Below are 14,883 nucleotides of genomic sequence, written 5' to 3' on the forward strand. Positions count from 1 at the left end.
TACTAATACAATGTTTCTCATGTTTCAACTTTTACATTTCCAGTTTAGGACCCTAAGTTGATAGCCCTATGAAGCAGACAGAGAAGCACAATACTGACCCTGAAAAATGCTATTATCCAACAGTCATCGAGTGCCACTGTGTTAGGCTCAATGCAATTCTAGCTACACAGAGACAAAGGGAGTAGAGTTTGGTGCCTGTTCCCCTTGGGCTGAGGGACTTGTGTGACATGCTCAAGGCCACACAGGTCTTTTCTATGTACTGCTCCTACTTTGGGGTGCTAGAGGCAGAACCTAGGCTGCCAAAATGTAATTATGTAGCGTATGTAAGTGTATTAGTCTATGGGGGGGGCTATTCCCTCCTCACACCACCACAACCCCCTTTCCTCTGTGCCAATTAGCCAATCACATCAGATGGTGAAGTCCAGTTGACACCAATGGGGCAAGACAAAGTACCACCCGTGGCTTAGGGATGAAAGAGACCGTTTTGGTAAATGTGTTTGCTAGATCAGTTTGGCTTCTGGTGCACCCTTTTGCTAAAAAAGAAATCGCCTCACTGAGTTTCTTTCACTCTATGCGTTCCTTTGTGTTTGTGTGGTGCAGAGATTATTCTTTTCCAGACAAAGTAGCCTGTCACTGATACCTTCTTGGTTGCCCTTCTAGTACACACAGGCCCAAGGAGGCCTTGCTCCTTTTGTTGACTTTTGGCCATAACCAACTTTCCTACAATCTTGGAAGTTGAAAGAAACAGAAATTTGATCTCTCACAGTTCTGGTAGCCTCAAGGCTGTAATCAGCACCACAGAGGTGAAATCTGCTTCCAGGAGGCTAGGATTTTTATTTCCCAGCTTCTGGTGGCTGCAACATTCCTTGGTTTCTAACTACATCAATCCAAGCTTTACAGCCAACATCTTAAAATCATTTACTGCTCCAATTTGCATCACCTTGCACGTGCGAGTGTGTGTGAGTGTGCACATATTTGAGATTTACTTCTCTCTTGAAAAGTAGGTTTCTGATGGCATTTAGGGCTACCTGGATAAACTAGGATAATCCCCATCTCCAGGGCCTTGCATCTGCCTAATACCTTTCTCCTCTTTTTTTTTTTTTCAAACAAGATAGCCTTTTGACTACCAGAGATTACCAGGGGGCATTATTCAGCTAGCAATCGCATTCCTGCAAACCGTAGGACACTTTGAGAAGAAGCCACTGGTATTTTATCTTTGATCTCCAAAGAGCTCTGTTCAGGGGTCAGAAGGCTGGATCTGGAAAGTCCAGTTCTGCAGAGGCCTGAAGAGGAGCTTCCCTGGGTTCACAACCACAGGAGGATCTGACCTACTATTGTCTGGTTTATATGCAGGCTCCCTGATGTGTGCTCACAGGTTTTTTCAGGGTGGGGGTAGGGTGGGGGCCTCTCTGAAGCACTGTCTGAACCCTGGGCTTGCCTGAAGCTGCTAATATGTGAAGCAAGAAGGAGGTTCCAGGATGGTCTAGGGTTGGGGGGGGTGGGGTGAGGGAGATAGAGGGTTGTTACTCATCTGAATTTGCCTTTTCTTATAAAGAAGTGGTTCTCAACCTGTCTAATGCTGTTACAATTTAATATAGCTCTTCATCTTGTGGTGACCCTCAACCATAAAATTATTTTCATTGCTACTTCATAACTATAAATTTGCTACTGTTATGAAATAATAATGTAAATATTTTTAGAGATAGAAGTTTGTCTAAGGTGTAGTGAACAACAGGTCAAGAACCACTGTTACATATTATAATCTAAGATCCCTATTGCGTAAATGATGAATGAATAAAATTAGTAAATTTTTATTTTAAAATTGATATCTAAATTGTGAGTAAAACTCTACTTACACATATCAAAAATACATTAGAGAGATGGTCATTGTGGTGTACACCTTTAATCCAAGCATTCAGGAGGGAAAAACAGGTAGATCTCTGTAGTTTAAGGCCAACCTGGTCTATATAGTGAGTTCCAAGCCAGCCAGAGCTACATACTGAGACTTTATACCCCTCAAAAAAAAATTAATTAATTAATTAACAAAAACACATTAGGTGGCTGTAGAAATAGCTCAGTTGATAATGCATATGCCTTGCAAACATGAGGGTCTGAGTTTCAGTACCAGAACCCACATTAAAAAAGCCAGGCATGGTGATGAGTGATTGTTATCCCAAGCTCTGAAAGACAGGAACAGGAAAATACCTGGGCCTCCCTAGCCACCCACTTTAGCACACTTGGCCAGCTCAAGGCTAATTACAGATCTGCCATTCCTCCTCCCAGCAAAACACAAGCAAATAAAAGGAGACAGCCTTTGAAAGTTAACTTCTGCCTACCATATTCACGCAGAAACACACACACACACATACACACACACCCCAAACCATACTAAAAAATCCACATTGTTTTCAAGTTTTGCATATTTTACTCCTTAAAATACAAAGAAAAAGTAGAGAATGGAAATAAGGTTAATAAACTCAAAACAATGCAATAGACTCACAAATAATAAATTTTTGAGTAACCTATAATAAATATATTGATAATTAGAACTCTAAGATATGCATGAACAGGAAAATACTTTCCATAAATGGAAGAAATTCCATTTGAGCTTTCATTATAGAAAACCTCTTAAGACATATTTGACAGATGTTAAAAGGCATTTAAAGCACAGCATATTTTAAAATAAATTTATAATTTAATAATAAGGATAGAAAATTACAAATGAGTAAGACATAAGGCAGATTATGAAACAAATTATGAGAGTTGTTTAAATACAGCACCATGTAGTGAGATTTTGTTAGTGCTGTAACAAATAAAGCTTTCCTGAAAATCAGAGTGTGGAGCTAAGCCACTAGTCAGCCATAGAGGCCAGGCAGTGGTGGCACACCCCTTTAATCCCAGCTCTTGGGAGGCAGAAGTGGATAGATTTCTGGCAGTGCAAGGCCACCCTGGGCTACACTAGATTGATCCAGTCTCAAAGAGTAACAGAGTCAGGCAGTTGTGGCTCACATCTTTAATCCCAGCACTACTAAGGAGATGGAAATAGGAAAGGATATGGCTAGGAGGAGAGAGAAATATAGTTGGGAGGAGACAGGAGCTCCTGGCACTCAGTATGAAGATTCATGGAGACATGATCTTGCCCAGTTGTGTCTGAAGAGGTTAAAGGTCTCTCTAGAGGCTGGCTGCTTTACTTCTCTGATCTTTCATCACTTACCCTGATATTTGATGCTGGACTTTTATTATTAACACTAATTAGGATTGCATTACAGCACCATTCAAAACTATAAAGGACCTTTCCTCAAGTAGACAGCATAATTTTTTATTAAAAATTTCTGCCTCCTCCCCGCCTCCCAATTACCCCCTCCCTCCTCCACTCCCCCTCCCTCTCCTGTCCAGAGAGCAGTAAGGGTTCCCTGCCCTGTGGGAAGTCAAAGTTCCTCCCCCTTCGATCCAGGTCTAGGAAGGTGAGCATCCAAACATGCCAGGACCCCCAAAGCCAGAGTGGCCAAAATAGATGGTGTGGTGGCACATACCTATAATCCAAACCCTCATCATAGATTTTTGTGGCATGTGAAATCTATGTAGCCTAGACTTGTTTAGAAATACATATGTAGTTTATATGTAGCACGAGAAATTACATTCAAGAAGTTTTCTCTCATATTCTTCCTAGTATTCAACTTGTCACTTGATGAATTAGAAATAAAAAATCAATGATCAGTTCATTTCCCTTAATGATGTAAAAGCAAATAAAATCCATTTAAATTATTCTGTTCTGAAGTTGACAGTAACTAGAAGTTTTATCACAGTAAGTAGAATATGACAAAAAAGAATTGTAAGATATTAAATACTGTTTCAATGTCTTGGTCATATTTATCACCAATTTTTAAATTAATCCTTAAACATCTTCATGATTTTCGTTCATGTTAACTTTTAATGTGTTAGAAAAGAATAAATCTAAAGAATAAAGTCTAGAATAAAATACAAAGTTCATACTTCTCCAAGAATGTTTGTAATTCTCATTACTATTGGATTCATGTATGTGATCATTATTGTAGCCTTCTGACTCCTATTAGATCTCGATTGGCATTATTTTCCTAAATTTTGAAGAAATATCAGGTTTTTCAGTGTCCAAATATCCATTCCAAAGATAGGTTCTCAATGGAAAACTAGAAACTCTTTCAGTGTGATTTTAGCACACCTTGTTTCCAGTCCATGCATGAAGAGAACACCACAAATGTGGTCTTTGATAAAACACAGTTATAAGGGAATAGAAACAATTAAGTGAGAAGCCTGTCCCTATTATCTTGGGCAAATTCTATCCATAGATGTGTGTCTTCTATTTCCCAAGTTTATCCTTACCTAAGACACAGATTTGTTTTTAATATGAGACAAGAGATATTTTTAAGTCTCCGATAACAATTCTATATATAGTCTTAAAATGGGCTAATGTCCATTTAAGGCCATAAGTTTGTGAGTCTCTAATTCACTGCTAACAAGAACCTTGAAATATGTATTGACATAATTTTTTTTCCATACAAGATGTGATTTACAATTAAACAAAAAGTCAGCAGTCCATTTAAAAAAAGAATGAAAGACTGCTGGAACAGCAGATGGTTAAGGAGATAAAGGTTCCTGCAACCAATCCTGCAGAATGAAATTCAGTCTCCTAGAACTTGTGTGATAAAACAAAAGAACTAACTCCCACAATTTGTGCTCTGGTGTCTGTACAGGAACATATACACACATACACAGGTACACAAAATAATACATATTTAATTTTAAAAATATGAAATGTAGGATAGAATGTAGCTCAATAGTTAAAATTACCTACTTCTCTTGTGATGCCCCATTTTTGGTTCCTAGCACTCATGTCAGATGAGTGCTCCAAGGAATTCCACACTTTCTTCTGGGTTACATGGGCACATACTCATACCCACACATGCTGTGGGACGATGGTCTTGTACCCTGTCACTTGTATTCTTTTAATAAAATTCTGATTGACCAGTAGCCAGGCAGGAAGTATAGGTGGGGTGACCATGCAGGAAGTAAAGGTGGGGCAATGAGAACAGGAGAATTCTGGGAAGAGGAAAGACTCAGTCTGCAGTCTTCATCACTGAGACACAGAGGAAACAAGATGAGAATGCCTCACTGATAAAAGGTACCAAGCCACATGGCTGACACAGAAAAAAATTATGGGTTAATGTAGGATGTAAGAGTTAATAAGAAACATGAGCTAACAGGCCAACCCGTTTATAATTAATGTAGACCTCTGTATGTTTCTTTGGGGTTGAAAAGCTGCAGGATCAGGCAGGACAGAAACCTCTGTCAATACACACACAATCAGCTTCTTTTTATAGCAGATGAAGAAAACATAAAGAGTCATAACTAGTCAAAATACAGAGAATGATTGATCAAGGAGTGTCCATTTGATATCTCTACAACAAACTCCTACACCTAAGGCTCAATAATCACAGAAATTGGAACAGAAAGACTCTAAGAGCCCTAAATGATCAGGGAATCTACTGTGAGGTAGTTTTATCTATATATGACAAGAAAGCTGTACCCATGGAATCATCAAAAAATGACTGCTTATATAATACCCAACAATGATACCAATTGACATCCCAATGTGGATTAGGGAAAAGTGATAAGGCCATCCCAATCTCTAGATGAAGAACTAAAGAAATAGATGATGAGAAAAAAATTAAACTTCTCTAACGATAAGGCCCATGATATATTATTCAATCCAAAGCAGTTAGCCCTAAACATGTACACATATGAGCAACACTAAATGAACTCAGCATGATATATATACATGTTTAATAATCAGAGAAGAGGTCATGAATTTGAGAGGGAGTGGAAAAAGCACTTGTTAGGAGTTGGAGGGGAGAGAGAGTTATAGAAATATTGCAAATACAGTACTTATGTATGAAATTCTCAAAAATTTAACTTTAAATTTTTAAAAGTAGGCAGAAGATGCAATCAGGCAATTCACAGAAAAAGTTAAAATTCAACTTGGTAAAGCTCTTCAATTTCACTCAAAATAGAAAAAATGCAAATTAAAGCATCCTGGGATACAAGTTTTCATCATTTGGTTTTCTTCAACATATGATTTTTTTTTACTTTGAAAATATAAAAGTGTTATAACTGATAAAAGGTAAAAGATGTAAAGGTAGAGTGAGAGAGAAGTGGAGGGGTCTAAAGGTCATCACTTTATATTGTAAAAATTGAGAAATACTTTCTAAAACTGATAAGGAAATATAAGCTTATGTCAATTATGAAATAAAATATGGGTAATCAAAATGATTTTATTTGAACCATGTAGAAGAGGAGGATATATTATAAGAGGCAGCTCATCTTTTTTCATAACAGAGTCAGTCTCTATTACTTGAAGATAATAAATCATAAAATAGAAGGGTATGTATCCTTCAGAGTTGTTAAGAAATATGTGAAATATTAAAAACAGGCAAAAGCTATTACATTTGAGAAGTGTAGATATTTCAACTTCTATCTCCTGTTGAGTTCAAATAAAGTTTAATGCAATGATTTTTATTTAAAATTATATTGGGTTGGATCTCTAACTTCTGATCTAGGGTACTACAGAGAATAATATGCAGGGCTATCGTTTTTCCATTCCTACAGATTGGCAAAGACCACTTACTTGCTCTGGTCCTACATTCTGAGACAACAGTGGATTTCATGAGGCACACAAAGCTATTAACACATTAATACAACATATGGTATTTTTCTAACAATGAGCCTTGCACTTTCTTACAAGACCATAAACCTATTATGACTGCAGTATTGCCCAGAGCACAGCAAGAATGGATGTATCAACTGCCTGTTCTCATATAGTAACTATTTTGCCAAACAGAAGCTCTTTTGCTAGTTAGATGGCCCAGCAACCATCATAGCAATAAAGGGCTCTTTAGAATACTAGCAAAGCACTTAGCTGCCATTTTATGCTTCTAAGGAAAAATAAACATGACTGAAAGCAAAACTAAATTTTACAAGGACATACTGTTTGACTTTATAAGATGAACCAATCTATTCTCTGCCATCATTAAGCTCTATCTATCTATTAGGCATGTGACTGCAAAACATATGTTGATAACTTAGAAGATCATGATATTGGCACATAATATCACCAAATTTCTTCACATACTTGAGGCATTAAGGATAAAGGGATTTGAGTAGAAAACTAACTTAGATAGAAAATTTAAATCTGAAAATTTCTGGTTATCTCTTGCCAAGATGCATGGGGCAAGGAATCACAGTTTAACTCTGTAATTGTGATGCAAAAATTCAGTAAAATATATGGATCAGAACAAAACTAAAGATGAGGCTGCTGCCAAAATATAACTGCAGAACAATCACGTGACTCTGTACATTATAAAATAATTATAAGGAAGAAGACAAAACAAGCTTATGCAATTCACTCATCTTCTATCTAGTCTTAAGGTGGGGATTATTTATAAGTACAGTGAATGCACCTAAATACATCTTTACAAAAATACTCTGAAAATCTTTTATTTTGCACACAAACCTTCGTCTTAAAATCATAAAGTGGGAAATACTCTACAACAAATGGGCACAGGGAACCGTTTCCTACGCATAACCCCAGCTGCACAGACTTTAAGGGCAACATTGAATAAATGGGACCTCCTGAAGTTGAGCAGCTTCTGTAAAGCAAAGGACATTGTCACTAAGACACAAAGGCAGCCTACTGACTGGGAAAAGATCTTCACCAACCCTGCAACTGACAAAGGTCTGATCTCTAAAATATATAAGGAACTCAAGAGACTAGACGGTAAAATGCCAATTAACCCAATTAAAAAATGGGGCGCTGAACTGAACAGAGAATTCTCAACAGAAGAAGTTCGAATGGCCAAAAGACACTTAAGGTCATGCTCAACCTCCCTAGCTATCAGGGAAATGCAAATCAAAACAACTTTGAGATATCATCTTACACCTGTCAGATTGGCTAAAATCCAAAACACCAATAATAACCTTTGCTGGAGAGGTTGTGGGGTAAGGGGTACACTCATCCATTGCTGGTGGGAATGCAAACTTGTGCAACCACTTTGGAAAGCAGTGTGGCGGTTTCTCAGGAAATTCGGGATCAACCTACCCCAGGACCCAGCAATTCCACTATTGGGAATCTACCCAAGAGATGCCCAATCATACAACAAAAGCATATGCTCATCTATGTTCATAGCAGCATTATTTGTAATAGCCAGATCCTGGAAACAACCTAGATGCCCTTCAGTGGAAGAATGGATGAAGAAACTGTGGAATATATACATGCTAGAATACTACTCAGCGGTAAAAAACAATGACATCTTGAATTTTGCAGGCAAATGGATGGAAATAGAAAACACTATTCTGAGTGAGGTAACCCAGACCCAAAAAGATGAACATGGGATGTACTCACTCATAATCGGTTTCTAGCCATAATTAAAGAACATCGAGCCTATAAATTTGGGATCCTTGAGAAGATAATAAGAAGGTGAACTCCCAAAAAAAGATATAGTAATCCTCATGGATATTGGAAGTAGACACGATCGCCAGTCAAAATTGGGAACTTGAGGGTTGGGCAAGACTGGGCCAAGGGAAGATGGGGAAAGAAAAGTGTGAAGGGGAGAACCGGGGGGGAGCTCGGAAGAATGGGGTGCTTGGGATATAGGAAGGGTGGATATGGGAGCAGGGAAGCATATATCTTAATTTAAGGAGCTACCTGAGGGTTGTCAAGAGACTTGACCCTAGAGGGGTTCCCAGGTTTCCAGGGAGACGCCCCCAGTTAGTTCCTTGGGCAGCTGAGGAGAGGGAGCCTGAAAAGGCCAGTTCCTATAGCCATACTGATGAATTTCTTGCATATCACCATAGAACCTCCACCTGACGATAGATGAAGAAAATGACAGAGCCCCACATTGGAGCACCGGAATGAGCTCCCAAGGTCCTGATGAGGAGCAGAAGGAGAGAGAACATGAGAAAGAAAGTCAGGACCGTGAGGGAACCTCCATCAGGCGACAGATGGGGAAGGTGACTGAGCCCCACATTGGAGCACTGGACTGAGCTCCCAAGGTCCTGATGAGGAGCAGAAGGAGCGAGAACATGAGGGAGAAAGTCAGGAACGAGAGGAGTGCATTCTCTCATGGAGACGGTGGGACAGAACTAATGGGAGATCACCAACTCCAGTTGGAATGGGACTGATGGATCATGCGACCAAACCCGTCTCTCTGAATGTGGCCAACAGCGGGGGCTGACTGAGAAGCAAAGGACAATGGCTCTGGGCTCTGATTTTTCTGCATGGACGGGCTCTGTGGGAGCCTTCTCAGCTTGGTCGATCACCTTCCTGGACCTGGGGGGAGCTGGGAGGACCTTGCTTGGTCTTAGCATAGAGTGGGGAACCCTGATGGCTCCTTGGCCTGGAGAGGGAGGGAGGGGAGGTATGGGTGGAGGGGAGGGGAGGGAAGGGGGAGAAGGAGGGGAGGGAAGGGGGAGGAGGAGGGGAGGGAGGGGGGAGGAGGAGGGAAGGAGATGGAAATTTTTAAATATAAAAAAAATAAACCATGAGAAAGAAAAAAAAAAAAAGAACTAGTTAGTAACAAAAAAAAAAAAAAGCAGACTCAAGTACCTTTCAGGTCAAGGATGTTCTTTACTTCTGTTTTTATTTGGAGCCAAGTGTTCACAGGAGATACTTGTGTCTCTCACAAAATAAAGACAGAAATAAATCTATCTCATCAGAAACTGATGAGAATAAGGGAAAGGCATTCATAACACATCTGTTTAGTGGCTTCATTAAGTGGGGAATATTGTTGTCCCCAGAGAAACCACATTGCATTGTATTTCAGGAGCATGCTACTTTTCTGAGCTGTAGCACTCTAGCAGTGAGAGCCACAGTGATTGCAAAGATGACTTGGAAGCATATGTTTAACTAATCCTCGTGTTGATAAAAAATACAAACCAAAAGCAAAATCATCACCCATGCTTCTACATGTTATGGAGCATGATCAGTGAATAAGCTACTGTGTATAGTCAATGCTCTTTTTTTAACAAGTTGTACTAATGTGTGAGGACTATCTCTAAAAAAGGAAATATTTTAATGATTTTTTTATTGTCCAGAAAAGCACAATTTACATAATATTTAAAAGAAAAGTTAAGGCATTGTGAGAGGGGTACAAAACCTGTCAGGGGTAAATAATTAGTGTTCTAGTAAAGGAAACAGTCTAAGGACTAAACTTTCAGCATGGTGGTAGAATATCAAGTTTCTGCAGCCATGTGTATGCGGCTTTATAAGAGCTGTATCTACCTAATGCATGTAACTTGCAATAATACAGGCTCTGTCTCTAATGACTGAGATAGGTCAACCTAAAGCACAATACAACCTAAAATAAAACACAAGCAAGTAGCAGAGTCTCCTTGAAACACATAAGCTTATAAGTAGTCACCATTTTCTTCTTTTTTTTCTTTTTTTATTAAAAATTTCCATCTCCTCCCCTCCTCCTCCCCCTTCCCTCCCCTCCCTTCCACCCATACCCCGACTCCCTCCCTCTCCAAGCCAAAGAGCCATCAGGGTTCCCTTCACTATGTTAAGTCCAAGGTCCTCCCAGTTCCCCCTAAGTCCAGGAAGGTGAGCAACCAAACTGACAAGGCTCACAGTGAGCCCGTCCATGCTGTAGAGATCAAGCTCATCACCGTTGTCCTTGGTTTCTCAGTTCTCCACCGTCAGCCACATTCAGAGAGTCCGGTTTGGTCGCCTGTTCCATTCCAACTGGACTTGGTGGTCTCCCGTTAGATCTGTCCCACCGTCTCAATGGGTAAACACACCCCTCACGGTCCTGACTTCCTTGCTCATGATCTCCCTCCAAATAGTTGGAAAGGAATGCTTGACATGCAACCTGCTGATATCCTTTACTGCCTGAAATTAGTATCCAGTACTTACAACTTATTTGTTTAGCAAAAGATTCAGGAAAGTTTGCTCTTACTAAATCTGATGTAAAGTAATAATTTTATTTAGCCCACAGGTTTTATTTTCCCACTTCCATTTATGCCATTTATTGCACATTGGACAGTAGATATCAATAATTTGAGTATAATTTGATGACTGCTTTAGAAAAGAAACAACTGCTTTTTTCAATCATTTTTAGCACGGTAGGCTAGCATGCATAACCTGAGTGATTTATGGGCATTAAGAAACGTGGGAGAAAGAAACCATTGCCCCTCTAAAAAAAAGGAGGGGAACTACGCTGTAATTTTTTTTTTTTTACTGCAGTTCCAATCAGGCTAACAACAGTGACAACAAAGAAAAACATAGCACCAAGATTATACACTTAGAAAGCAAGTCTCTACGTTTTCTCAGTGAGTTGCATTAGTGATTTTTCGGGGCTGTGAATGAGGTACTTACTCAGTGCTAAAGCTTAAAGAATAATCATGAGAGGTGTGAAATTTTGTATTTGTCATACTGATTCTGAATTATGCTGAATAACATCAACAAAACAGTATCTTAGAGACCTAAAGTGAAGTGGCCTCAGGTACGTAGTTTTCTGATTGACCTGCTAGAATTTTTACATCTTCTTGGGTTTAAGTAACACCCTTTCAGATATTACCTAGCCTGATGTAGCATTAGGCTTTGAAGTATTGCCAAATTTCTTCTTGAAAGCCTCTTGTACTTGCTGCTTAAACCTAATGCTCTTCTAGTTCTCTCCTCTTTTGATGTTTTTCCTTTCTGGCTACTTTTAAAGTTCATGTGTAATTTCTGCTTCCACAAATTCTAGTCTACAGCAAGATTGTTTACTCAGTGATGCACTCAATTTGACCACTCTTTCTTCTTCTCCGGTGATTATCCTGATAGCCATGGCCTTTAATTGCCATGTGTATTTTATGGCCCTCCATTTTCATTTCCAAACTGTTATCTCTGCCGAATTCCAGCTTATTTTTTTTTTTAGTTTTTCAGACACGGTGTCACACTGAGTAGACCTAGATAGTCCGTTATTCCCTATATAGCCCAGTCTCACTCAAACTTGCAGTGATTTCCCTGATCGAGGCTCCCAAGTGCTAGCAATAAAAACCTAAGCCACTATGACCAGATTCTGAACTTGTAGCCGTTTCCCTTAACTATTGCACAGTGTTAGAGACCCTGTTCACTCTCAGTATGTACTCCCTTCCTTCTGGACAGTTATACAAGTTAAAGACAAATGCCTTCATGCCTCTCAGAGATAAAGTTTACCAAGCAATATAATATGATTTGTGCAAGAGCTTCTGGGAAAACAAAACTTGGATTCTCTATGTCCTAATTTTGCTTTAATGCTTAATGGTGATTTACTAGGTTTTCATATATTTCTTACCCAATTGAATGTTCCATTTTATGAACTACTTCCCAATTCTTTATTTGCTGTTGCAGTTGAGTTTTAGCTGAATTGTAGGAGACTGGATACAAGTCTCTATTGCCGGTGAGCATGTCAGAGGAGCAGCAGGTGAAAAATGAAGTTCAGGTGTTAGTCTACCAAGAAGAAGATCACTGATAGGTGAATCTTGGATAGGCAAAGTCCCGAGACCACAGACTCCAGAATGTCTTTTGCTTCTGCTGTGCCTTTACATGTTTGCTATCCTTCTCTAGTATCTCACATGATATGAATGGGTGTGGAGAGATCCCCACTGCCTGTAATGTAGTATGTTTACCTCATAAAAATATCTCATTCTAATGGGCCTTTTTTACCTGTGGTTTACTATGAAGAGGATTTCTTCCTAAGCTATACTGTCTAATTGATAATAATGTTAGTTTAAATAGAGTTTTGATGATTAAAAATGACACAAGGAAGTTATCACACAGTAGAACACATGAATTTATATTGAGAAGCTGTATAGACTGTGGCTTAGGGTAATGATTAAGAAAAACAATTGAGTCCCAGTAGATCAGCTATTTTAAATTCTTCTAATCTTAATGTTAGATGTGTTCGTAAGTTTCAGAGTACATCATAGCTGAAACGAAGCTTTGAAAATAACTTAAACTAAGATGTTTTCATCAAATAGCTTTGAGGTGAAAAAAAGAAGAAAATCTAAAGCTTTAGAAGGGCACATAGTTGAATGAGGAATTCGTTAAGGCCAGGGAACAAGAAAAAAGTACCTAAATTATCATTGGCTGAAGTGCCTTTCTTGATAAAATTGGTTGATGACCAAAGGTAATGATGATTAATTCCTTATACTATTTTGCCCTCAATCTCCTGATATTAAAAAAAAAAACTATTAATGAGTGGGTATGCACCCTAAAGATTTAAAAGTAGAGCTGACTGATTGTTTTTCATGTATAAAAGTTTAGGTCTATGATTCCTTTAAGATTCTTTATAAGATTACCTTTCAAGATAAGTAATAAAATGATTGGTCCTTTCTTTGTAACCACAAATTGCAGCCTACAAGTAAAAGACTTGCTTGCTTACACTGTTAATCTATAACACGTTGCTTGTTATGTGTTATGTATGTTATATTTATATGTGCATATAGGCTCTTGGGGTAATTTGTTTTTCATCTTTAATATGTAAAATGTTTAACCATATAAGGGATTTGGAAAACATGCTGTTTTTTACTTGTATTCATTGTAATCATTCCCTTGAAAAAAAACAAAATGTAACTACATAGTAATTTTTATATTGCCTGAAAGATTTTGCTGGGGTATTTAAGCTATAGGGAAAGGATAAAGATAGAGTTAAATGAGTTAGAAGGAAAACACCAAGAATGAGAGAACTAGAAAGGAAACATCAAGAATCATGATAGAGGTAGAAGGAAAACATCAAGATTGAGAGAATTAGGAGGAGAACGTCAAGAGAGTTAGAAGGAGAAGGAAAACATCAAGAGAGAGAAAAGGAACATTTCTGGATAGTAATAAGAAAAGAGACTATAAAACACAGAATGAAGAATGCAAACTAATAAAGCAGAAAACCATTAAGAGAGATGTGAGTGTCATTTCCCTAACGCCTTCAGATAAAAAAGTCATAGTTATGCATCTACTGTGTGGCAGCGATACTCTTATTAGATATGTGTATTAAGAGTATCTTCTTGTTTATTATTATAATTTGGTAAATTTTTGAGATAATATAATTATACCATTTCCACTCTGCCTTTCCTCCCTCCATCCCTTCCACAAACCCTCCCTGATTTCTTTAAATTTGTGGCCTCTTTTTCATTAATCGTTAATATATACATGTAGATATAGATATAAATATATTATATATATATATATTCCTAAATATATACTATATAAATAAAATTTGTTTAGTCTATATAATGTTACTTGTATATATGTTTTCAGGGATGAACATTTCATATGGATAATCAATTGCTGTGTTCTTCTCTGGGGAAGACAATTTTTCCCTCTTTCAGAATGTCTTAGTTGCCCATAGTTCTTTGGCTAGGGTTGAGGCCCACAAACTTTCCCCTTTACATGTTGTTAGAATATCTCTTGGTATCATCTTGTTCATATCTTGTTTAGGCAAGATTAGATGTTATAGGGGTGGCTTTTCTGGCATTTCTAAGAGACACAATCCCATATCAGACTTACATATACTTTGTTAGGTTTTTCTTATTTGATGGCATCATAAAATTTGTCTTTTAACATATCATTTCCTGTGCCTTCTATTTGTTTCTGCTGTGTATAGTTGATTGGTATGTATTTGTAATAGAATAATACAATTCCAGTAGCTTAATTCTGGATGTGGTTTAACTTCTCTCACTTATATTTCAGTTTTATTTCCTTCATTTCAGGCTACATGATTTTTATCTATTCCATTCTAAGACATATACATTGTACTTCATTTTTAAACACAACATTGTACTTCATTTTTTAAAACACAGTATCCTAGATCAAATTCCCATTACCGCATTTAATAG

The sequence above is a fragment of the Arvicola amphibius genome, chromosome X, assembly GCF_903992535.2.
Source record: "Arvicola amphibius chromosome X, mArvAmp1.2, whole genome shotgun sequence".
In the NCBI taxonomy this organism is placed as follows: domain Eukaryota; kingdom Metazoa; phylum Chordata; class Mammalia; order Rodentia; family Cricetidae; genus Arvicola; species Arvicola amphibius.